At 38.9% G+C, this 24964-nt stretch overlaps 1 long non-coding RNA gene across 1 annotated transcript; it reads right to left on the reverse strand.

The window, feature by feature from the left end:
- Positions 1-16594: 16594 nt before the first annotated feature.
- Positions 16595-19744, reverse strand: LOC138877865 (uncharacterized). The gene is made up of 2 exons (XR_011402517.1): positions 18732-19744; positions 16595-18512 (listed from the first exon to the last, which is right to left on the reverse strand). It is a non-coding gene; the product is annotated as an uncharacterized lncRNA (long non-coding RNA).
- Positions 19745-24964: the final 5220 nt, after the last annotated feature.

Here is a 24964-nt window from a genome sequence, read left to right on the forward strand (position 1 = left end):
TGTGCGTGTGGTCATGGAAGTAGCAGGGAGAGTTCTTGGGTGTTCTTTGTTGGAGGTCGACGAGGCTTAGGCCATGGTGAAGAAGACGAAGACGAAGCAACAGTAACAGCAGCAGCGATGACACAGTAGGGTCGTTTGGTCGAGGCCGATGAAGAAGCTGTAACCTGGCAGCTCGCGCGATGCAGCTGGAGGTCAGCTGGACGTGAAGCAGAAGACGGAGCAACCATGGTTATGGTGAAGCTGGAAAGAGAAGAAGAAGAAGAAGCAGCCAGGGTGGTCGATGCTCGACGAAAGCATGCTGCTCATTAATGGCGGACCACGGAGGAGGTTGGTTGTTGCTGGTTGTTTGGGATAAGGGGGTGGAGCAGCAGCAATGGCGAAGCTGGAAGGAGGGCAGTCATGGAGGTTTCATTTGAAGCTAGAGCTTGGAGGGGTTGTTCAGGGTAGATGGTGAGCGGAGGAAGACGACGAAGAAGATGGAGAGTATGGGTCATTCATGGCTACGAAGACGGGGCGGGGTTGTTGCTGGGTGGTTGTTCATGAGGAGGTGGGTGGCGGGCAGACATGGGAGTTGGGTGGTTTTGAGAGAAGGAGAAGAAGAGGGGAGGGGGCGGGTAGTTAGGTTTTGTTTAGGTTAGGGTTTTCTAAAAATAAAAAATGAAAAAAAAATGGGAAGATAGGGGTGGGGTCGTTGGGTTATGGGGCAGACCGGGTTGACCCGGGTTGAAATAGACCGGGTCATGGGGAAAACTCTTTGGGCTTGAGGTTTACAATTGAAGAAAAGGCCCAATTCAGTCTTCTTCTATGTTTTTTTATTCAACTTCCTAAATAATAAAGCTAAAATGCTAAGATTAAATTATAAAACCAAAAATTATCTAGAAATACAAATTAACTCTTAATAACAATTAACACACAATTAAATAGCTATTAACGATAAAATCACACAATTTGGACATTAAATGCTAAAAATGTAATGTACATTATTTTTATGATTTTTCATTTTATAAAACAAACTATATTAAATATCAAATGCAAATGTGACATATTTTTGTATTTTTTTTTTATTAATCTAGCAAATAAACATGCACAGACAAAATGCAAACAATACAAGAAAAATAACACAAAATTCACAACAATTGCAAACAATAAAAAAATTGTTTTATTTTTGGAATTTTTTGGGAGTAATTCTCATATAAGGCAAAAATCACGTGCTTACAGTTCTTTGAAGATATCTTCTTCTTTATTAAAAATCAAGCTAATCAGAGACATTAATAGAGGTGAAAATTTTGAATAAGAGTAAAAATTTTGTCTTGTTTTTGAAAAAGAGATGAAATAGGCGTTAATGGAGGATTTCTAAGATTTATGAAGAGAAAATCGTGGGTGAGCGCAAGATGCATAGGTGAGGGGAGTGGGATATGGAGAGAGAAATGTGGGGGGAGGGGGAATATACAATAGAGTTATTTTAAGATACTATTTAATATCATTAATTCCCTTAAAATGTATATAAATGGTAATTGGCTATATAAATATAATTATAGTAAAACTTGAGTGGGAAGGGTAATATAGTTTCATATAGTGTATAGGAATGTAAAAATCTCTAAAAAAAGATAGATTTCTTTAGGTTGGGCCGGGGCAAAGCTCGGGCTATCCCTCCGCTAGTTCTACATAAGGGTGTCTAACGGATGGGTGGGGCTGGGTAGGGAAACTTTTGAACCGTATGAGTTTGGAACCGGGCCGATTACGGGTTAGGGGTTACCGGGCTTAACGGGTTGGGGTTCATCCGGGTAAAAAATAAACCGTACAGGTTACAGGTACAAGGGACCGGGCCGGGCCGGGTTAGTGTAATTTTTAACTTTTTTTTTGTATTTTGTATAACTATTGTAAGTTATATTAATATAAAGTAATAATATAAAGAATACAATGAAGATGGAAAAAAATTGCACTTATAAATTGCAAGTGATACATTTGTTTCAAAATTCAAACTTACAAATTGAAAGGTTTACATTTAACAACAAGTAAATTAACAAAAAAAAGAGTAAATTCAAAGGTTTTGCTGTCACGCCTCCAGTTTGCCCTCCATGAACTGTCGTGACAGTACCTAGTCTCTATGATTAGGTAAGCCCAACAAATACGGAAATAAACGAAAACGTGCAGAAATAATAATTAAAAGCCAAGAATAACCAAAAGAAAAACAGTATATAGAATGTCGCTCGGCATATACAACACAACTTCTCAGAATCTAATACACTATCCTAAAACCCGAAAACTCACGGATACACAAGCCTTTGAATATCTAACAGTCTAACTCCAGAATATCTAACAAGAAAGAAATACAGAAGGGCAATGTTTAACAGCTAGAGTAGAAAGGGACTCCTCGGTCTGCGAACGCGACAGATGTACCTCGAAGTCTCTATAGCAGATGTCTCCCGCAAGGATGGTAGGACTGAGTAGCGGTACCTAGATATGCACATGTTTTAGGGCATGAGTACACCACAGCGGTACTTAGTAAGTGCCAAGCCTAACCTCGGTCGGGTAGTGACGAGGAAGGTCAGGGCCCTACTGAGGTTAAACAAAAATGTAAAGTTCAACAGTATAGAACAGAACAAAATAATATGAATAGTGAAAGTAACACAGGATATACAGGACAACAACAACTATACAGAAACAAGGTAAACACGGAAAGAAATATGGCTCAGCACCAATACTAATCAATCGAGGATCTTCTAGGATACCATCCTGTAGTCCCAAATACACATGTCTAATAAGACTCCCGGGATACCATCCCGTAGTCCAACTCATAGTGCGCGGGGATCTACCGGAATCTCATTCCGTAATCCCAATATAAATACCTAGTATTGGGGGAATCTACCGGGTGCATTCTCGTAGTTCCATATAACTGTGTAGGGTGATCTACCGGAATTCCACATCCGTAGTCCCAAAATAAACGGACAAGGGGAAGCTACCAGAATCCTACATCCGTAGTCCCAAAATAAATACGCAGCAACAACAGGGAATTTATACAAAAATGACAAATTTCATATTAAGGTAAACAAGTGATTCTAGCCTAGCATGCTGCACAGAATTTAGGTAGACAGGTTGAACAACTAAAGCAATTAAATCACTTACACATGTTTTCCTAAGCTAACAACAGGCTTAATAGTACAAGTGATAAAAGCAGGAAAAGAATCATACTAATAAGGGAAAAGGGTCAAAAAATTCCCTCTACTATTGTTTATTATTTACTTGTGCCACTCGTTATACTTTTCGTCCATTCTTGTCCCTACCGTTAATGAAGTTTTAAAAATTATCCCTAACCCTAACGTTTTGATATTGTGGCAGCTGACCCCCTCAATTTTTTCCATGTCAGCTGCCAAGTCATTAATTAACCCCACCAAGTTAAAACTCCATGGACACACTCAAATGTAATATTGAATGTAGCTTCTTCCACTGATATCCAAGTCTTGCTAGATGTCCAGTCCAAAATTGTTGGTTTTCCCACCTTCCCTTTTGATCCATTTCCTTTAAGAATGAAAAAAAATTGTGCTTCAATGTTAATGTACAGAATAATGTACATTCTGCATTTTTTGCATTAAGGCTTCCAAATTAATACGAAGTACTTGATTTCAAACATATAAAGTACTACAGAGAAGGAACTATCAATTTTTTCTTATGGTATTTTTGCTTCAAAATGGGAGGAAACCAGGGAAGTAAAAACTTTAGATTTATTCTGCCGCATGCTTTCGTAGAATTTGTTGGTGAATAACAAGAGCCTTCACCACCGACATCACTGTCATCATCGCCGTCACTAACCGAGCAGCCATCACCTCCGGTGGAAAAGCCTCAAAAGCTTCAGCGGAGCAAGAGTGGTACCAGGCCATTCCACCGTGCCAATCGTCGTCCCCAAACCTCTGCAACTCTCCGATGAGCACCAGGTGGCCGGAAAGGGAGTCCCAGCCGTCCAAATCGACCAAAACCAATGCAAAATGATTTCTGCTGATGAGGAGATTGCTCTTAACGCCTCAAACGACAACAACAACGGGCCAATCTTCTCGAATCTGAAGAAAACAAATTCTATAGAGTCGACCATGCCATGTGCTCGACAAAATGCCAAAGTCAGGGGAAAACACGCACACATACATAGATCTATACAAAAATAAGAAAGGGAAGGTGGGAAAACCAGTAATTTTGGACTGTGTTTTAGGAAAGAAAAATTTGAATCTTAATTGCAAATTTGCAAGATTAATTTATTATACTGTTTCTATGCGGCCAAGTTTATAAAAAGGGAAATTATGGTACAAGCTATTATTGTTTTTTATTAATTTTTATTTTTTCTATTTCTTTACTTAAGCACTTGCGGCCTTAAGAGTAAATTGGTTCTTTGTTTGGTGTTTCTAAATGATCATAGAGTGCGAGGAGTAGTGGTTTTTGGATGGGGATAATGGTTATTGGTAAAGTGGGAAGGCGAGGGAGTGTGAGGGAGAAGAAGATGATAATATTTTAATAAGAAAAGGGGTGGGTTAATTAATGACTTGGCAACTGACATGGATAAAATTGATGTGGTCAGCTGCCACAGTGTCAAAACATTAGAGTTAGGGGTATTTTTTCAAACTTCATTAACGGCAAGGACGAGAATGGCCGAAAAGTGTAAAAGATGGCACAAGTAAACAATAAACAATAGTAGAGGGGTAATTTTGACCATTTTCCCTACTAATAAATACTTAAAGAAAATCGGATTTCCAATACTTTGCACAAGTACGCACTCGTGACCTCACGTACAAGACATTTCAATTACCAAATATACAAATCCTAAGGGGAAGGTCCCCCCACACAAAGTTAGACAAGCCACTTACCTCGAACCAGCTCAAAATCAACCCGAGACCACGTTCTTGCCACGATTACTCGACTCCAAATGGCCCAAATCTATTTAATGCAATTGCATATTGTAAATAACACTTCAAGTAACTGATTCTACAATTAAATTCTAAGCTAATACGTGAAATTATGTAAAATGACCAAAATGCCCCTCGGGCCCACATCTCGTAATAGGGCAAAATTTATATTTCCAGGAACCTCGCACTCTCAAGAGTTCAGCCATATCAAAATTACCAAAATCAGACCTCAATTTGTCCCTCAAATCATCACTCAAAGGTCTCCAATACTAAGCTCTAGTTTCCCCAATTTTAACCCTTAATTTCCATGATTTCTAGCTCTAATCCGTGAAATAATAGCATAGGAACGAGTTTTAGGCCCGAATTCCTTACCTCAATGAAGTCCCCTTAAAATCCCTCTTTCAAATCGTCCAAAAAGCTCCAAAGCCGAGATAGAAATGGTGAAATAGCTCAAAATTCGCGAAGGACACAATTTATACTTTATGCCCAGATATTTTCGCATCTGTGGTCTTTTAACCGCTTATGCAGTACCGCATTTGCGGTTCTTCATATTCTTCTACGGAAATAACTTAACGGGCCACCAATCGCATCTGTGATCAACCTTCCGCACTTGTGCCTTCGCAGGTGTGGTCCCACAACAGCATCTGCGGTCCCACAACAGCATCTGCGGTTCCTGCCTTCCCAGGCATTTTCCGCTTCTGCGACCTCCCTTATCGCACCTGCGGTGTCTCACCTGCGGTCCCCAATTCGCAGGTGCGGAAACACCAGAAGCAGCAAAAATTCTACAACTTTACAAGTCTCAAACCTCCCCGTCAACCATCCGGAATCACCCCGAGGCCCCCGGAACCTCAACCAAAAGTACAAACATATCCTAAAACCTTATTCAAACTTGTTCCAATCTTTCAAACACTTCAAACAACATCAAATCAACCAAAACACATCGGATTCAAGCCAAACTTTCAAAAATCTTCCAAATTCCGCTTTCGATCAAAAACCCAACCAAACCACGTCTGAATGTCTTGAAATTTTGCACACACATCCCAAATGACCCAACGGAACTAGTCTACTGCATCTCTTGGAATTCCATTCCGACCCTTATATCAAAATCACACCTATAAACCGAAAATTGCCAAAATATTACTTCGTCAATTCAAGCCTAAATCTACTCTGAACCTCCAAAACTCATTCCGATTACACTCCTAAGCCTGGAATCACCCAACGGAGCTAACGGAACCATCAGATTTCCATTCTGATCCGTCTTCACACTATTCTGACTATGGTCAACTTTCTAACACTTAAGATCTCATTTAGGGATTACGTGTCCCAAAACTCTTTTAAACTCAAAACCGAACATCCTGGCAAATAAAAAAAGCAGAAATAAACTTAGGGAAAGCAGTTAATAGGGAATCGGGGCGTTAATTCTTAAGACGACCGGCCGGGTCGTCACATTCTCCTACACTTAAACATTCGTTCATCCTCGAACGAGCATAGAGACATACCTAAAGTAGTGAAAAGATGAGGGTAATCATTACGCATATCCTGCTCGGTCTCCCAAGTCGCCTCCTCGACTGGCTGACCCCGCCACTGAACCTTTACCGATGCAATATTCTTCGACCTCAACTTTCTATCCTGCCTGTCCAATATTGCCACTGGCTCCTCAACATAAGATAGGTCCTTGTCCAACTAGACTGAACTGAAATCCAACACGTGCGATGGATCACCATGATACCTCCGGAGCATCGAAACATGAAATACCGGATGAACTCCTGCCATGCTAGGAGGTAAGGCAAGCTCATAAGCAACCTCCCCAACACACCTCAATATCTCAAAAAAGGACAATAAACCTCGGACTCAACTTTCCTTTCTTCCCAAATCTCATAACGCCCTTCATAGACGAAACTCGAAGTAGAACCCGCTCACTAACCATATAAGAAACATCACAAACCTTTCGGTCTGCGTAACTCTTTGTCTGGACTGGGCTGTACGGAGTCTATCCTGAATCACCTTGACCTTCTCCAAAGCATCCTGGACTAAGTCTGTGCCCAATAATCTGGCCTCACCCAACTCAAACCAACCCAACGGAGATCTACATCGTCTACCATACAAAGCCTCATACAGTGCCATCTAAATGTTGGACTGATTGTTGTTGTTGTAAGCAAACTCTGCCAATGGCAAGAACTGATCCCAAGACCCTCCAAACTCTATCACACACGCATGGATCATATCCTCAAGAATATGAATAGTGCGCTCGGACTGTCCGTCCGTATGAGGGTGAAATGTTGTACTTAACTCCACCCGAGTACTCAACTTATGCTGAACGGCCCTCCAGAACTGCGATGTAAACTGAGTGCCTCTATCTGAAATGATGGACACTGGAATACCATGCAGACGAACAATCTCCCGGATATAAATCTCTGTCAACCGCTCCGAAGAATAAGTAGTACACACAGGAATGAAATAAGCGTACTTGGTCAGCCGATCCACAACCACCCAAATAGCATTAAACTTCCTCAAAGTCCCTGGGAGCCCAACTACAAAGTCTATGGTGATCCGCTCCCACTTCCACTCCGGAATCCCTATTTGCTAAAGCAACCCACCCGCTCTGGTGCTCATACTTCACCTGCTGACAGTTAAGGCACCGAGCTACAAATTAAACTATATCTTTCTTCATCCGCCTCCACCAGTAGTGCTGTCTCAATTCCTGATACATTTTTACGACACCTGGATGGATGGAATACCGCAAACTATGGGCCTCCTCCATAATCAACACTCGAAGCCCATCAACATTGGGTACACAAATCCAACCCTGTATCCTCAATACCCCATCATCACCAATAGTCACATCTCTGGCATTACCGTGCTGAACCTTGTCCTTGAGGACAAGCAAATGAGGATCATCATACTGCCGCTCCCTGATACGATCAAATAAGGAAGATCGAGAAACCACGCAAGCTAGAACCCGACTGGGCTCCGAAAGATCCAATCTCACAAACTGGTTGGCTAAGGCCTGAACATCCATCGCCATAAGCCTCTCTGATGCTGGTAAATATGGCAAACTCCCCAAACTCTCTGCCTGATGACTCAAGACGTCGGCCACCACATTGGCCTTGCCCGGGTGGTACAAAATAGTGATATCATAGTCCTTCAGCAACTCTAACTACCTCCTCCGGTGCAATTTTAGAACCTTTTGCTTGAACAAGTGCTGCAAGCTCCGATGGTCAGTATAAATATCACAGGGAACCTCGTATAAATAATGGCGCCAAATCTTCAGGGCGTGAACAATGGCAGCTAACTCAAGGTCATGAACAGGGTAGTTCTTCTCATGTATCTTTAACTGTCTGGACGCGTAGGCAATCACCCTACTGTCCTGCATCAACACTGCTCTGAGGCCAATCCTCAAGGCATCACAATAGACCGTATAAGACCCCGAACCTGAAGGCAATATCAAAACTGGGGTAGTAGTCAAAGTTGTCTTGAGCTTCTAAAAGCTCGCCTCACACTCCTCCGTCCACTGGAACGGAGCACCCTTCTGGGTCAACCTGGTCATATGGGCTGCAATCGATGAAAACCCCTCCACAAAACGACGGTAGTAGCCCGCCAAACCAAGGAAACTACGGATCTCGGTAGCTGAGGATGGTCTGGGCCAACTCTACACGGCCTCTATCTTCTTCGGATCCACCTGAATACCACGTGGCCTAAGAAAGCCACTGAATCCAACCAAAACTCACATTTCGAGAACTTAGCATATAACTTCTTCTCTCTCAAAGTCTGAAGCACAGTCCTTAGATGTTGCTCATGATCTTCCCGGCTCCGGGAATACACCAGAATATCATCAATAAAGATAATGACGAACGAATCAAGATACGGTCGGAACACACTGTGCATCAAATGCATAAAGGCTGTTGGGGCATTGGTCAGCCAAATGACATAACAAGGAACTCGTAATGACCATACTGAGTCCTAAAAGCAGTCTTCGGGATATCTGGCTCCCGAATCTTCAACTGATGGTAACTGGAGTGCAAATCAATCTTAGAAAACACCCATGCACCCTGAAGCTGGTCAAATAGATCATCAATACGCGGCAAAGGATAACGGCTCTTCACTGTAACCTTGTTCAACTGGCAATAATCAATACAACTACGCATAGAACCATCTTTTTTCTTCACAAATAAGACAGGAACACCCCAAGGTGATACACTGGGCTGAATAAAACCCTTATCAATCAACTCCTGTAATTGATCCTTCAACTCCTTCAACTCAGGAGGAGCCATACGATACGGAGGAATAGAAATAGGCTGAGTGCCCGGCAACAAATCAATGCCAAAATCAATATCTCTATCAGGCGACATGCTTGGAAGATCAACTGGAAATACATCGGGAAAATCCCATACTATTGGGACTGAATCAACTGAAGGGGTATCAATACTGACATCTCTCACATAAGCTAAATACGCGGCATACCCCTTCTCAACCATACGCTGAGCTTTAACAAAAGAAATAACTCTACTTGGAGTGTGATCTAAAGTACCCCTCCACTCAACACGCGGTACACCTAGCATAGCCAGCGTCACGGTTTTGGCATGACAATCAAGAATAGCATAATGGGGTGACAACTAGTCCATGTCCAAGATAATATCAAAATCAACCATGCTGAGTAACAATAAATCAGCTTTGGTCTCAAAACCACTAAGAGCAACCAAACACGACCGATAAATGTGGTCCACAACAAGTGAATCTCCTACAGGAGTAGAAACATAAACAGGGAAACTCAAGAATCCCGAGGTACACTCAAATGCGAAGTAAAATAAGAAGACACATAAGAGTAAGTGGAGCCTGGATCGAATAGAATCGATGCATCTTTGTGACAAACCAGTATAATACCTATGATGACAGAATCGGAGGCAACAACCTCGGTACAGGCAAGAAGGGCATAGTATCTGGACTGGCCTCCCCCTCTAGGATGACCTCTACCTCCCCGACCTCCACCTCTAGCTGGCTGAGCAGGTGGGGTAGCAACTGGAGCTGTAACCATAGCCTGAGAACTCTGAGGGGCATGCTGTGGCTAAGAAGTCAGTGGAGGTGCACCCCTCCCAAGTCTAGGGCAATCCATCACCATATGGCGTGTGTCACCATACTCAAAACAAGCTCTAGGAAGACGTGGTAGATGTGACTTGCTCGGGCCAGGTCTGCTGGACTGACCTCTAAAAGCACCCCGCGTAGGAGGCATTCCAGAAACCAGTGGTGCATAATAAGGCCCCTGAGGCCTAGGAGGAGCTAGAGCACTACTGGTTGCTGGAAGAGCTGAATAAATAGGGTGACTCATATAACCCCTACCATGACGACCTAGAACTGGGGCACGAGCACCAGAATAATGGCCTGACTCTCGAGATCTCTTGGCCTCCCTCTCCTCTCTCGCCCTAGAATGCATACCCTCAATCCTCCTAGCAATGCTCACCACCTACTAATAAGGAATATCCATCTCCAACTCACGAGCCATGCTAGACCTGATGCTGGGAATAAGCCCCTCAATAAATCAGCGAACCCTCTCGCAACCAGTAGAAACCAAGGCTGGTACATGTCTAGCCGAGCTAGTGTAACGGACAACATACTCTGAGACAGTCATAGTACCCTAGAGTAAATGCTCAAACTCGGCGCGTCATGCATCCCTGAGGATCTAATGAACAAACTCTCTCAGGAATAGATCTGAAAACTTTGTCTAAGTGAGTGAATCAGCCTCGTCCGGACTATCTAACTCATAGGTGCGCCACCACTCATCGGCGGCTCCTCGAAGCTAGAAAGTAGTAAAGGAAACCCCGCTCGATCCTGATATACCCATGGTACAGAAAATATGGTAGCACTCCTCCAGAAATCCCAAGGCATCATCTAATGCTAATCCACTCAATATTGGAGGATCATATTTCTTGAACCTCTCAAGTCTCCACTGCTCATCCTCTGAAGCCGCTGCCCTGTCCTCGGGCTGAAGTCTGAACTGGCACTGCAGGAGGTACAAGAATAATCTCAGGGACCTGATCAACATGCACTCGCTACTCGGGAGTGCAGGCGGCGGGATTCTGTGCTCCTTCCCCAGCCTGGGATGTGGTTGCGGCAAAGGGAAGCAATCATGTCTGAGCCAAAGTGGTGTACATGCTCATGAACTGTGTCATAGTCTCTTGAAGAACTGGAGTAGTAGTAGTAGTAGGCGTGTTAGGTGCCTGGACTCCGGCTAGAACTGCTGGTGGTATCTCAGCGTCAGCTCGCGTAGGTGCTCTGGTTGCACCACTTGCGCTTCCTCGGGCTCTATCCTGGCCGTGGCCTCTGACGGCTGTAGTAGGGGCGCGGGTGCCTGATCATCTCGGGTAGCACGTGTCCTCACCATCTGTGAGAGAATAGAAGACAGAAGTTTAGAATTGTGATGTCAAAATATCGCACGATAGAGAAATCAAATGAAGTGGAATTTTTCCTAACAGTTACATAGCCTCTCGTAGATAAGTACAGATGTCTCCGTACCAATCAGCGAGATTCTAATAAACCGGCTTGTGATCCATGACTCCTATGAACCTAGAGCTCTGATACCAACTTCTCACGACCCCATTTCGCCCTCCGTGAACTGTCGTGATGGTACCTAGTCTCCACGACTAGGTAAGCCTAACAAATACGGAAACAAACAAAAACTTGCGGAAATAATAATTAAAAGCCAAGAATAACCAAAAGAAAAACAGTTTTAGAATGCCGCTCGGCATATACAACACAACTTCTTAGAATCTAATACACTATCCCAAAACCCGGAAACTCACAGATACACAAGCCTTTCAATATCTAACAGTCTAACTCCAGAATATCTATCAAGAAAGAAATACAGAAGGGCAATGTTTAACAACACTTAAAGAAAACCGGATTTCCAACACTTTGCACAAGTACGCACTCGTCACCTCACATACAAGGCATTTCAATTACCAAATATACAAATCCTAAGGGGAAGGTCCTCCACACAAGGTTGGACAAGCCACTTACCTCGAACCGGCTCAAAATCAACCCGAGACCATGTTCTTGCCATGAGTACTCGACTCCAAATGGCCCAAATCTATTCAATTCAATTGCATAATGTAAATAACACTTCAAGTAACTGATTCTACAATTAAATTCTAAGCTAATACGCGGAATTATATAAAATAAACAAAACGCCCCTCGGGACCACGTCTCGGAATCGGGTAAAATTTATATTTCCAGAAACCTCGCACTCTCACGAGTTCAGTCATATCAGAAGTTCCAAAATCGGACCTCAATTTGTCCCTCAAATTATCACTCAAAGGTCTCCAATACTAAGCCCTAGTTTCTCCAATTTTAACCCTTAATTTCCATGATTTCTAGCTCTATTCCGTGAAATAATAGCATATGAACTAGTTTTAGGTCCAAATTCCTTACCTCAACGAATTCCCCTTAAAATCCCTCTTCCAAATCATCCAAAAAGCTCCAAAGCCGAGATAGAAATGGTGAAATAGCTCAAAATTTGTGAAGGACACAATTTATACTTTCTGCCCAGATATTTTCGCATCTGTGGTCCTTTAACCGCTTATGCGGTACCACATTTGCGGTTCTTCATCCGCTTCTGCGGAAATCACTTAACGGGCCACCAATCGCATCTGCGATCAACCTTCCGCACCTGCGCCTTCGCAGGTGCGGTCCCACAACAGCATCTGCGGTTCCTGCCTTCCCAGGTATTTTCTGCTTTTGCGACCTCCCTTATCGCGCCTACGGTGTCGCACCTGCGATCCCCAATCCGCAGGTGTGGAAACACCAGAAGCAGCAAAAATTCTACAACTTTAAAAGTCTCAAACCTCCCCGTCAACCATCCAGAATCACCCCGAGGCCCCCGGGACCTCAACCAAAAGCACAAACATATCCTAAAGCCTTATCCAAACTTGTTCCAATCTTTCAAACACTTCAAACAACATCAAATCAACCAAAACACATCGGATTCAAGCCAAACTTTCTAAAATCTTCCAAATTTCACTTTCAATCAAAAACTCAACCAAACCACGTCTGAATGTCTTGAAATTTTGCACACACATCCCAAATGACCCAACGGAACTACTCTAACTCTCGAAATTTCATTCCGACCCCTATATCAAAATCTCACCTATCAACCGGAAATCGCCAAAATATTACTTCGCCAATTCAAGCCTTAATCTAATTCGAACCTCTAAAACTCATTCCGATCACACTCCTAAGCCTGAAATCACCCAATGGAGCTAACAGAACAATCGAATTTCCATTTTGAGGCCGTATTCACACTTTTCCGACTACGGTCAATATTCCAACAATTAAGCTCTCATTTATGGACTACATGTCCCAAAACTCTCCGAAACTCAAAACTGAACATCCCGGTAAAACAAAATAGCAAAACTCGGGGAAAGCGGTTAGTAGGGGATTGGGGCGTTAATTCTTAAGACGACTGGTCGGGTCGTCACATTTGCATTGCCTTAGTAAGTTCTTCATAATCAATATGAACTCATTGGCTTTCTTCTGGAGTGTTAAATTCAGATGGGTTACCATGTGTTAATATATCTCCAAGTTCCTCGTCTTCTGAGCTATCAACATCTTCACGTCCTTGATTTCTTCGTTCCGATCTAATCCAATCTCTGAAACATACTAAAACTTCCAAAGCATTGCTTCCCAATGAGTGACGGGTGTCTTCAAGTTGTTGTCTTGCTTGGCTAAATGCACTATCTGATGCAACAGTTGAAATTGGCACATTCAGCACGTCCCGAGCCATAGCGGAAAGAATAGGAAATTGCCTTTCATTCTCAAGCCATCATCCCAACGATGAAAATTCCTTTGTGCGAAGCTCTTTTTGCTTTTGCAAGTAGAATTGAAATTCATCAATGTTCCTGTTACTGGTTTGAATGTTAGAAAATGTAGAAAAAATATTAAAACTATCAAGGCCTTCATCATCATCCACAGTAGTAGAAGTGGTATAATGTATAGTGGGATTAACATTGCATACATTAAGAGTAACAACATTAATTATATTTGCATAATAATTATATAATTATTGTAAGGAATCATTTAGCTTGTTCATACAAACACACACACACACACACACACACACACACACACATAATAATTATATAATTGTTGTAAATATTCATTTAGCTTGTTCATACAAGTATATAAATCTGGGGTTTCAGTTGGTCCAATCTCCATATAAGTATATAAAGCATTCATTAATTGGTGACAATCAGACATCTTAATAGAAGGATTTAAAACAGCACCAATTAAGTAAATCGGAGGAATTGGAAAGAAATATTTTTTGAATTTTGCTTGCATTTTTTCAACAACATCCCTATATTTTTCTTTCTTCTTAAATTCAAAGAGTAGAAAAGAAATTTCAGCTATATGTACTAAAGCCATAGTAACAATAGGGTAATATGCTCCAGAAAACTCAACAGTAGTTGTATAAAATTTATGTAAAAATTTAACAACATTATTAATGGCCTCCCAAGTAGTAGTTGTTAACATACGGTTTGGATCAGTACAATGCATATTAGCAACTTCAGTTATTGAGAATCTATATTTGTAGCAACATTTTAAAAATATATATATATAATTCTATCTAGTAACAATTTCGTCTGGCATGAATCTGGGCTTAAGGTTATGCTCGGTACACTTATTCTTAAATTCTCTAATTCTAGATTGTCTATTATTTCCTTGAATAACACCAACAACTCTTCTAACATGAGTAATCTCAGTTGAAAATAAATCAATGCCACTTTTAACAATTAAATTATAAACATGACATGCATACCTAACATGAAAAATTTCGTCAAGTGGTGGTTGCAAATGCAGTTTTAATATTGAAATTGTGGCATTATTGTTAGAAACAATATCAAAAGACATACACAATACTTTTTGCTTGAGATTATAAAATTCAATAACTTCACAAATAGTAGTACTTATAAACACAGTAGTATGACTCTGATCTTCACCATATTTAAAAGCGATAATATGTTTTTGCATACAATAATTATCATCTATCCAATGACATGTAATTGTCAAATAATCATTTCCATTAACAGCATCGCCAATATCAGAAGTTAGAGAAACTCTACAAGGAATGTGGCTAAACAAATAACGTATGTATGTTTGATATTGTCCATGAAGTCTAAAGATATCAAATCTACAAGTACTTCTAGTGATACCTTTAAATAAAGGATTATAAATCCTTTGAATATACATAATAAGATATGATGAATAAGCAAAAGAAAAAGGTAGACAACCCAAAGCAATTTTTGCTAACTCCTCACGATCCTTCATTTTATTATATTTCATAAGTCCTCCAGTAGTAGAGTTTAGAATTGCTTGACTTTCATCTCCATCAGAGCCTCATTCTATAGGATGCTCAATTTTCTTATGTCTACTAAGTGTCCCAGTCCCCCCTTAATTGTCCTCCAGTCTTATGTTTAAAAGTATCATTACAAAGTTTGCATTTAACTCTATCAGTACTTTCTATTTCGTCAAAAAAATTTCAAACCTTACTTCTTTTTCTCCGATTAGTAGTCGGGGCCACACGTGGTTTACTACTAGCACTACGACCACTATCCCTGCTACGAGCTCCAACACTACTAGGTGTAAGTGGTATCTCATCTTCCATTTCTAATTCATTATCTTCTATACTGAAATTTTCCTGTAATTATTCATAATCTATATTATTATCAAGTAATATTTCAGGAATATGTGTAGAGTCATTTAAATTACTACCAGATGCTGAAGCAAAAGTACTACCTCTTTTTTCATTTCCCCGATTAGTAACCTTATTACAAACTCTTTTTGCAGCATTAAACATATTGTAAAAAATTAACTACTAGCAAAAATTAAATATGCAAATAAAATAGTAAATAAGAGAGAGTTGGAGGGAGTGCACCGAATTCAGCAATAAATTGAACACTTGATGATTTCGCAACTCCAATATTACCACGAAGAAACGTCAATTGTTCAAAGTTCAAACTTCAAATATTAAATAATAAGATAAATGAAATTCCAAAAAAAATGAGAGCCAAATACTTAATTGCACTTTAGGTGAAGAATGAGAAAATGATAATTGAGAAATGAGAGATGAGGAAAGAAATGAAGAAGAGGGGGGGGGGTGTATTTATAATTTTTCAAAGGGCTAATTAGGTAATTACAAAAGGTGTTAATTTTTTTTTAAAGAAAAGACCCAAAATGGGCTATTTGTGCAAATCTGCCGTTGGGCAACGGCCCCAAGGGCCAGAAGACCGTTGTCAACGGTCAGAAAAAGTCAGGCCCCACTTAAAAAAAATAAAAATGAAAGTTGTCGTTATACCGGTCTAGGCTAGTCCGGACCGGGCCGGTTAACCGGTTCTACAGTAAATCTTGTTGACCGGACCGGTTAACTGGTTGCCCCAAGGTAAACAGACCAACCCCTTACCCTATTAACCTAACCCACCCGGTCCCCTTTGGCCGGTCCAGTCCGGTTCCGATTTCAACCGGTTTGGACCGGTCCGAAAGCGGGCTGACCCGGCTCGTTAGGCACCGTTGGTTCTACATATAAGACTACCCCTATGCCTCAAATGTTATTTCTTAACATTCCCTAGGTCGTTGAGTAATATTAGTAAAATATGGGTTCAGAAAACAGCAAAACCAAAAAACAAAATCAAGATTCAGCATATTTGTCCAGGGGAAGAAGAAAAGTGAAAGCAGCGGTAGAAGAAGAATGAGGGATACGACAAAAATGAAAGCACTGAGATCTGGGTTAGTGGTAATTGGAGCTGTTGCATTTGGTTACCTGAATTTGCAGCTAATGTTCAAGCCCTTTCTTGAGAAAACACAGTCACAACAAGCTCTCCTCCACTCTGAATCATCCCAACAACAACAATCTGAGTCGGATCAAAGCTTATGACTATTTCATTTTAACTTATGGTTCATTTTATGTAATGCTTTTGCTATTTTTCTTGATCCCATGTGGAAAAACTGGTTCAATTTTTATAATTTTCAGCCCTGTATCTCTTCTCTTATAATTCATGGTTTAAAAGGTAATGGCGTCAACTCATTGTTATCCATGGTATGTAGCTGATCCTAATGATTGTTAACTATGTTTGTGACAAAGTAGGAGGATACTAGAGTATTAATCCTAGGACTTGAACCTGTGAAATAAAGCAATTTTTAACCCCTTTGCCACTAAAGTTGTTTTTGCCCTATTATGCAATGTAATTTTCCGGCCAAGGGGATTCAATTGAACCCCTTGACGGACACCTAGCTCCATTCGTAGTTTGTCCGACCAGTATTTTAAATGAGTGGGTGGAGTAGCAAATGTGTCTACCCCTTCTTTGTTACAGTTGATTTTTTTTTTTTCAAAATTGATTTGGACTTAGCATAAATATATATATACATATTAAAAAAATGTATGCATACACCTACGGTCGAAGGAAGCGGGTGCATCTGCAAAACGGGGCCGTCCTGGTAAATCATCCCATTTTTGTGTCAAAAGCTCTTTAAAGGATTAAAGTCTTGTCCATACAGGTCTGAATTTGAAACTTCTTTTAAAGTAGAAAGGAAAAAAAAATTGTCTTTGGAGGTCGACCAAGGCAGTTATTTCTTGGCCATGCTAATAAAGGATAGGAGGTTAATCTTTCTCTAGCTTTTTTTTCGTTTCAATTTCATGTGGTAGTATTTGATATTGTAAGTAATGCTGCAGTGCTGATTGTGTGTTTGCTTGTGAGTGGGATTAAGGAAGTCAGGGTCTTAGGAAACATAATTTGGCTTGGGATAGAGAGTTGGAAATGGGGACTCTATCAAGCTTTGGTTATTTGATTATTTCTACGGACTGTATCTAATAGTAGCCCCATGTTTTGGTGAGTGGTTAAATTACTGATTTTCTTTTCAGCGATTTAAACCAAGTTTAGCTTCAACTCCTTATTCTATTTCAAGTGGTATTAGGTGTAAGAGGGAGTAGCCGTAGGTGACATGAAAATGATCATTGATTTCTTGAGCTGCTAATCTGCTATGCATATGGTTTTGATTACTTACTTGTTGATCTTCTTTTGCTATGTTCTCAATTTGACAGCTCTTACTGAAGCAGAGGAAATTTGTGTATCAAGTAGCTGCTAGACTAGTAAGGTGCCTAGGTGTCTCCATTTCATTTCTATAGTGGAATTTTACGGCAGTGCCATGTTTGTTATTGTGCAACAGTGTTTGAGAACATAGGTTTAGAGGTTTTCTTTGACCTATTCAATAGAAATAGCATAGAAAATTTTGACGACACACTGATCGAATTTTTGTATTCCAATTGGAGGAAGACATCTGAGGCTAACATATATATGGGGAAAGTGAAAATCATATTTAAGTAGCTCGCCACTGGAGAGTGTTAGGAGGCTATTGTGAGAGCTTGCCTGGAATTTTCAACAATAGTTTCTCATAAAGCCTTGTGAGAAGTTCAACTACTGGTTTGACATGTTGTTGGAGAAATTTCTCCTATTGACCAACTTCAACCCATTACCAGGACTTATGTATTTGAAGTGATGCCACCTACCAAAATATGCGTCGGAAGTGAGGACCTGAATGGAGAATCTGAGATGCAATTGTTTGGGTTTTAAGATTCTGAAGTATCTGCAGCATTTGGAATTGAATATTAATCAGACTTTCCCGTAAGATTTAAAGAAAGAGTTATGGGGATATTATATACTGGAATAGGCTAAATATTCGTTTTCTTGTGGTTAGCTGCTTAGAGAGCATTTTAACATTTATAGCCGAAACAAAGATAAAAAGAGGGAGATATTGCATTGCTGGTGTGTATTCTGCATAAAACCAGGAGAAGAACTGAATCACCTTTGCTACATGTTCAAGTTGTGATATAGATGCCTGGAGTCAGGGTGATATTAGAATATCATTTATTACTTTGGAAGAGCTCCTTGTCGGATTGTTTTGGTTCCTTGAACGTTCACTTCTTTCTATAGTTTCTTAAAAGGTTCAACTGAAACAGAGGAAATAAGTGATTTAAATACCTACTAGAGTAGTACAGCACCTAGGTGTCTACATTTTGCTTCCATAGTGGCCTTTTGATGGCTGTATCATGGTTGTTTTTATACAATGGTGTGGAGAAATAGAAGCTTGGAGGGATAGTAGAAACTCGTAAGGAGACACCGACCTTAACTATTGATCTCACTTGGAGGAAGATAAAAAATGCAGTAACTCACCCTTGAGAACTTCGGGACTTTGGTTCGAGCGCAGCTCGTGAAATGTGGATTAGGTGCACATCATGAGTTTGATCCTTGTTGCAGACAAAATTTTAGTATTTAAGTGTTGAAAGGTAGAGGGGCAGGTCCATTATCCACTGAGTTTTGAACCGTGCGCCACTTGGCCCTTGGGATTTCTTGGTTACTAAAAAAAGTAGCTGCTAATCCCTGGAGAAGGGTAGGATGGTTATTATGAGATTTCAGATGGAGCTTTCAAAGAATATATATTTTCTTGTAAAACCTAATGAGAGGAAGTTTTACATATGGTTGGGCGGAATTTCTCCTAAAGACCAGCTTCAACAATTTCTGTTTAGTTAGTAAAGGACTGATGTATCAGACATGTGGCTTACTTACCAAAAGATGTCAGAAATGGGGACCTGAATGGAGAATTTTAGATGCAGTTGTTTTGGTTAGTAAGGATTTTGATTTAGATGCTAATCGGGAGTTTCTTTTGAAGGTCAACAGAGCAAGAATTAATTTGGGAGATTGGATATAAGCTGGTTAGAGTATGCAAAGTTTGTGTAGTTAGCATAGCAGCAGATACCTCAGTTCACAAATACAAACAAATTAATAAAGAGAGATTTTGCTTGCTTGGTGTAGATTCTGCTAAAGAGAGATTTAACAGGTGATAGAGAGAAATTCAAAGGCAGCTAGTTGAGGTGAGGTAAGTGGATCAGATAAATGATGAAAGTGGCACTCCATATCTAAGTTTGGATGAATGAGGGCCCTAATACTTCTCATCGACAATCATGGACTCTTGCCCCGCTATCTTGGACATGCATAATTATGTTTATTGGCAATCTATTACTGTATGTAGTACTTTGTTAACAATGCATACATCTCACATAATTGCAGGCATAAAGGTCCATTTGCATTTGTCTGAAGAAGCATGCTTTCACTCATACATGCTTATGGTGAAAGAAAGCTACAGATGTCATGTCGTCTGATTGTTTTCACTACATTTCCAAAGTATAATTTTAGGTAAGTGCTGTTTATTTTTGCAATTGTCAGGTTTAATTAGCTGAAGAATGGCTACGGAAACAAGACACTTTTTCGAGTTTGGTCTTTTTCTTAATATTTTCGACCTCCCAACAAATTATCTTTTCCGCTGAGAACAACAATGACTGCATGCATAACAGGCCTTTAATCCTGTGCATATCCAACAAGAGTGTGTGCAGCAATATTTATTGCTCTATCTGTCCTTGTCCAACTTCAATGATGAGGGAAGTTGTGTTTTGTACTATATACTGAGATTTCCTTTTCATGACAATATTATAAAAGTAAAGAGTTCTTTGTCATTTTGGTTCTTTACTTGTCATATACTAGATTGTCATATACTAGATTGTTTCTAGCAAATCAATAGCCTGGCATGTTGGGAAAGTAGACGTAAATGGCAAGACAAAGCTAAGTGTAAGAAATTGGACCATCGTCCAGATCATGCTACAGTTTTTAAGAGTTGGTGAATAAATTTTTTATTTGGATCGTCGGTTGGCATACTTTTAGTTTGTTTTGACATAATTCCATTAGTTGTAAATATAGAACAAAAAAGAAAGAGTTCTTAAGTAATTGACCTTAGGTGCCACCCCTGATCGATAACCTGAAATAATCTAACCTAATATCGAATGCCTTGCTTTAAACCACCAAATTATGTATGAGTAGCTTAGAGGCAGATCTATAATGTCATACATGCGCATTCTTTACTTTCAACCTAAACTATTCGCTACTTTCAACTTCAACTGTATGTTACTTTTCGCCATATACACATCGCCGCACCTATGTAGATGTCTATCTTTGACATGAACACTATCTTTTTATATAAAAAAAACTAGTTATAACATACAAATATATTGACTGAACATCAAATTTCAGGAAGTAACAACTCTAGATTAAAGGCAACTGAACACTCACAATTTCAAAATGGAATTTTTGCATTCCTATACACTATATGAAACTATATTACTCTCCCTACTCAAATTTTATTATAATTACATTTTATATACTCAATTACCATTTACGTACATTTTAAGGGAATTAATGATAATAATTAGTGCTCTAAAATTACTCTAACATATCTTCCACTCCCCCACGTTTCTCTCTCCACATCCCCTCCCCCTCCCCCTCCCCACGTATCTTGCACAAGAGAGCAGCAATTCCACCATTAACAACCATTAAAAAACTTTGATTTAAGGACCAGAAGGAAAGAAGAAAAGACATATTGTATAAAATTTGTATTTAAGTTGTATGTTATTGTAGTTATATTTAATTGGGTAGAAATAATGTGTGAAAGTTGTAGATAAAGTGTAGATATGTTATATATCATTAATCTGGAATCTGACTTATTATATATATTGTTTCTGTTTGAGTCATGACTTATATTTAAAAGCTCGACTTATATTCTTTATAGTAAACCATAGTTCATTATGATTTTATTTGAAGAGCTACATAAGGTTTTGAAAGTATTTCCTTTTTGAATCAGCTCTTCATGGTGGCTACTAATGCCTGTGTTTAGACGGACACACTGAGATAGTCTATTTACTGCCTGTAATCTCACTTTCATGTCTGCTACATCTGTTTTTACCCTTATACAGTGAGCTTCTAGGTTAAAGCAGCATTTAAATATCCATAAGATTTGGCGCCTTGGATGCATTACTCTTCAGTTTCTCTTATTTTTCAATGAATACTCATTTCTGTCATTCGAATCATTTATGCTTTGCCACTAATAAATTGGACAAGATAAGAAATGAACATCTCAAAAAGTGATTACATATCTACAATGTATATAGGAAGATTACTCAAACAGAAACAATATATATATATAGGAAAATTATTGTATTTTAAGGCGGAGGAAAAATATGGAAAGAGAAGAGGAGAAAAAAAAGGAAAAGGGTGTAACTAAATCCCTTAATTGAAAGCACTAATAATGGATTGGGAGTCTTTTAAGGTGGAATGTATATATTTTGTAAACAAAATTTGTGTAGGTAGGGTAATTTACTAAACATGAACATTTAGGGTAATAAAGTTTTCAATAGTGTATAGGAATGAAAAATCCCTTTAAAAATCCTAATACATTTGATGTATTTTTCACCACTAACTTAAAATCTTGAATATGATTGTGGTTGACTTTTCATCCACACTTGCTAGTTAGCAGCTTGATAGTGTGATTCAAGTTAAAAAGAAAAAGATAGTTTCTTTAACTTTACTTCAAGATGGAGTTCGCCGAAGCAACATCACAAATGCCTATTATAATTTCTCATCACTGTAAAACCTTATAACTCCACATTTGTAATTCAAAAAACTGTTTTGGTTAAAAACAATTGTTTCTGTAGAAATCAAGGCTGATGAGATGTAAAGTTCCCTTGGGATGACAACTCAGAACTTTCCAGGAAATAGTCTTAAATGATTTTTAAATTAAGGAAATAATAATAGACATACCAAGTATTTTGTTTAAAAAATGTATGTCAATGTTGAGAGACCTTGGCCAATGCAAATCTACAAACACTGACAATGAAGTCAACTTAGAACTTTCCTTGAAATATACCTAAATGATTTTAGTAATATATATTAGACATTTTTAGTCAATATTGAGAGACCTCATTAGCAAGAGAAAAAGGGAAATCTCATTACTTGTAGTATTTAACTAAGACTAGACATTATACACAACTGATACGTTATGTTGTTCAGAGCTTCGTTGGATATTAATTAATGTGAAATGTGAGTCAACACACTTGATCCTCATGGATTAATGTGGTATAATTCTATCTTGGGAAAACAAAATTTATTTATTCTCTTCCTTTGTTCTCTATTTGTTTAAGTTGGCGCCCTGTTTGAAAGTTTAAAAATTTGTCCTTCATGGTTTTTTTCTTGTTTACCTTAATTTATTTGGAGTAAGATGGCTGGTGAATAGTGGAAGATGAGATCAATACGCTGCAACTTCAATCTCGTTATTTTTCGTTCTACATTGGGAACTTTGATTGAGAGGGTACGATAAAATTACCTTAATTACAGTTTCCAAATCAAATTTCCATTAGTAAATTGTTGCATTTAATAAAAATATGATTGTATTATATCATTTTTTATTGATCAATATAAAAATTAATCGGAAAAATTATGACTATTCCATATAATTAACAGTTGGAAAAACTAGACTTACATCACTTGGAGCAAAATGTCAAATTTCATATTGTCTTCTTAGTTCTGTATAGGATAAAATATGCTATGACACGCGGCTGTCCAAAAGAGGGACACGTGGAATCCAAGACGAGGGATGGCCAAGACCGAAGGCAACTGTTCCGTTTGTCACCGGAAAGAATAACGCTCATAAAGATGTGATATATACTCTCCGCCCGGTAGCATTTAACAGATAATATTCTGTGGCATTAAGAGCGATTGCCCGTTACAGGAAATTTGGCATTTATGTTTACCGTTACGTATTCATCAATGATCCTCATAATTGACATTAAAGAGTGCACGATCCTAGGGCCTCCTTCCCTAGACGTAGCTATAAATAGTGAGCTCGGTTATTATTATAAATGACACGAATTTTCTAGCAAACTTATGTTACATTCTATTCAAAGCTTAATACAATCTTATCTTTTTGCTTTTTGATTTCATTGTTGTTGTGACCTGTTCCCAGAACTGCTGCTTCTGCTATTTCGTCTACATCCTAAGGCTAAGTATTGCATAATTCTTCAATTATTTCATTATTTCAGGATTAAATTAATTTATTTGTCTAAAAATCACGTATAAATTCAACAGTACCATTTTACGGGTAACAAGTTCTTACTCCAATATTTATGTATGTGCATAGAGTTTTTGAGATAGAAATGACAAGCAAATTAAATATTACGTGAAATATAAATGACAATGAATTGGCACTGAAACTTTTAACAGCTGGGATTATTACAGAAAGTAAGAGAAGAAGTTGACGAATTGGACATGTGTTATCAACTTAAAAGCCCTAATTAAAACATTTTTGGATAGCATATATATAGCCGTGTCTCATGCCGTCAGCAACATATATGAGCGCTTGTTTCTCTTTCCCGCTCGTGCCACCATTTAATTTGGGACCGATTTTTCTTCAAATCACTGAAAAATTACAGCTAATGATTATAGTTAATTACAAACATTTAGAACGATAGCTAATGACAGATTTGAAACTGATTACTCCCTCTATCTCATAATGTGTGTCGTGGTTACTAAAAATAGTTGTCTCAAATTATTTGTCATTTTAGAAGTTTAAGATAAAATTGATTATATTTTTTTCTTTTTTACCCTTAATAATCAATTGCATTCACATTTAGTAAAAATATGAATAATTTCATTGATAGAGATGACACATCAATTAAAAAAATATTTAATAAGGATAAAGTAGTCAAAAACTATTTTCTTTAAGGACGTGCACAAAAAAATCACGATACAAATTATGAGACGGAGGGAGTATGTGTTAATACAGTATTCATTGGTAGTAGAAGTATAACATTTGGTAGTAGGAGTATAATATTGAATGACGGACATGATCTTTGTATCGCCAATTATGGGGGCATTTGCATTTATATTCGCTTTTTGGGTCACGTTTTAACTTGTGCCTGCTTTGTAAAAAAAAATTGCAAGCGTACCCACTTTTTTGCGTAACTTTAGCATACGGGGTCGAAGTAGCAAAGGTAATCACGCAAAACTTCAGCATTATAGTAGACGGGCCTGAAGTAGCAAAAATTGTTGAACCAAGTGTGCTGAAGTTTTTGTTTGTAATTGTTGAACTTAAGCATAATACATAGCTGAAGTTTTGTTCTCTATTTGCTGAAGTTTTTGTTTGAAATTGTTGAACTT

The sequence above is a fragment of the Nicotiana sylvestris genome, chromosome 1 (genome assembly GCF_000393655.2).
Source record: "Nicotiana sylvestris chromosome 1, ASM39365v2, whole genome shotgun sequence".
Taxonomy (NCBI): domain Eukaryota; kingdom Viridiplantae; phylum Streptophyta; class Magnoliopsida; order Solanales; family Solanaceae; genus Nicotiana; species Nicotiana sylvestris.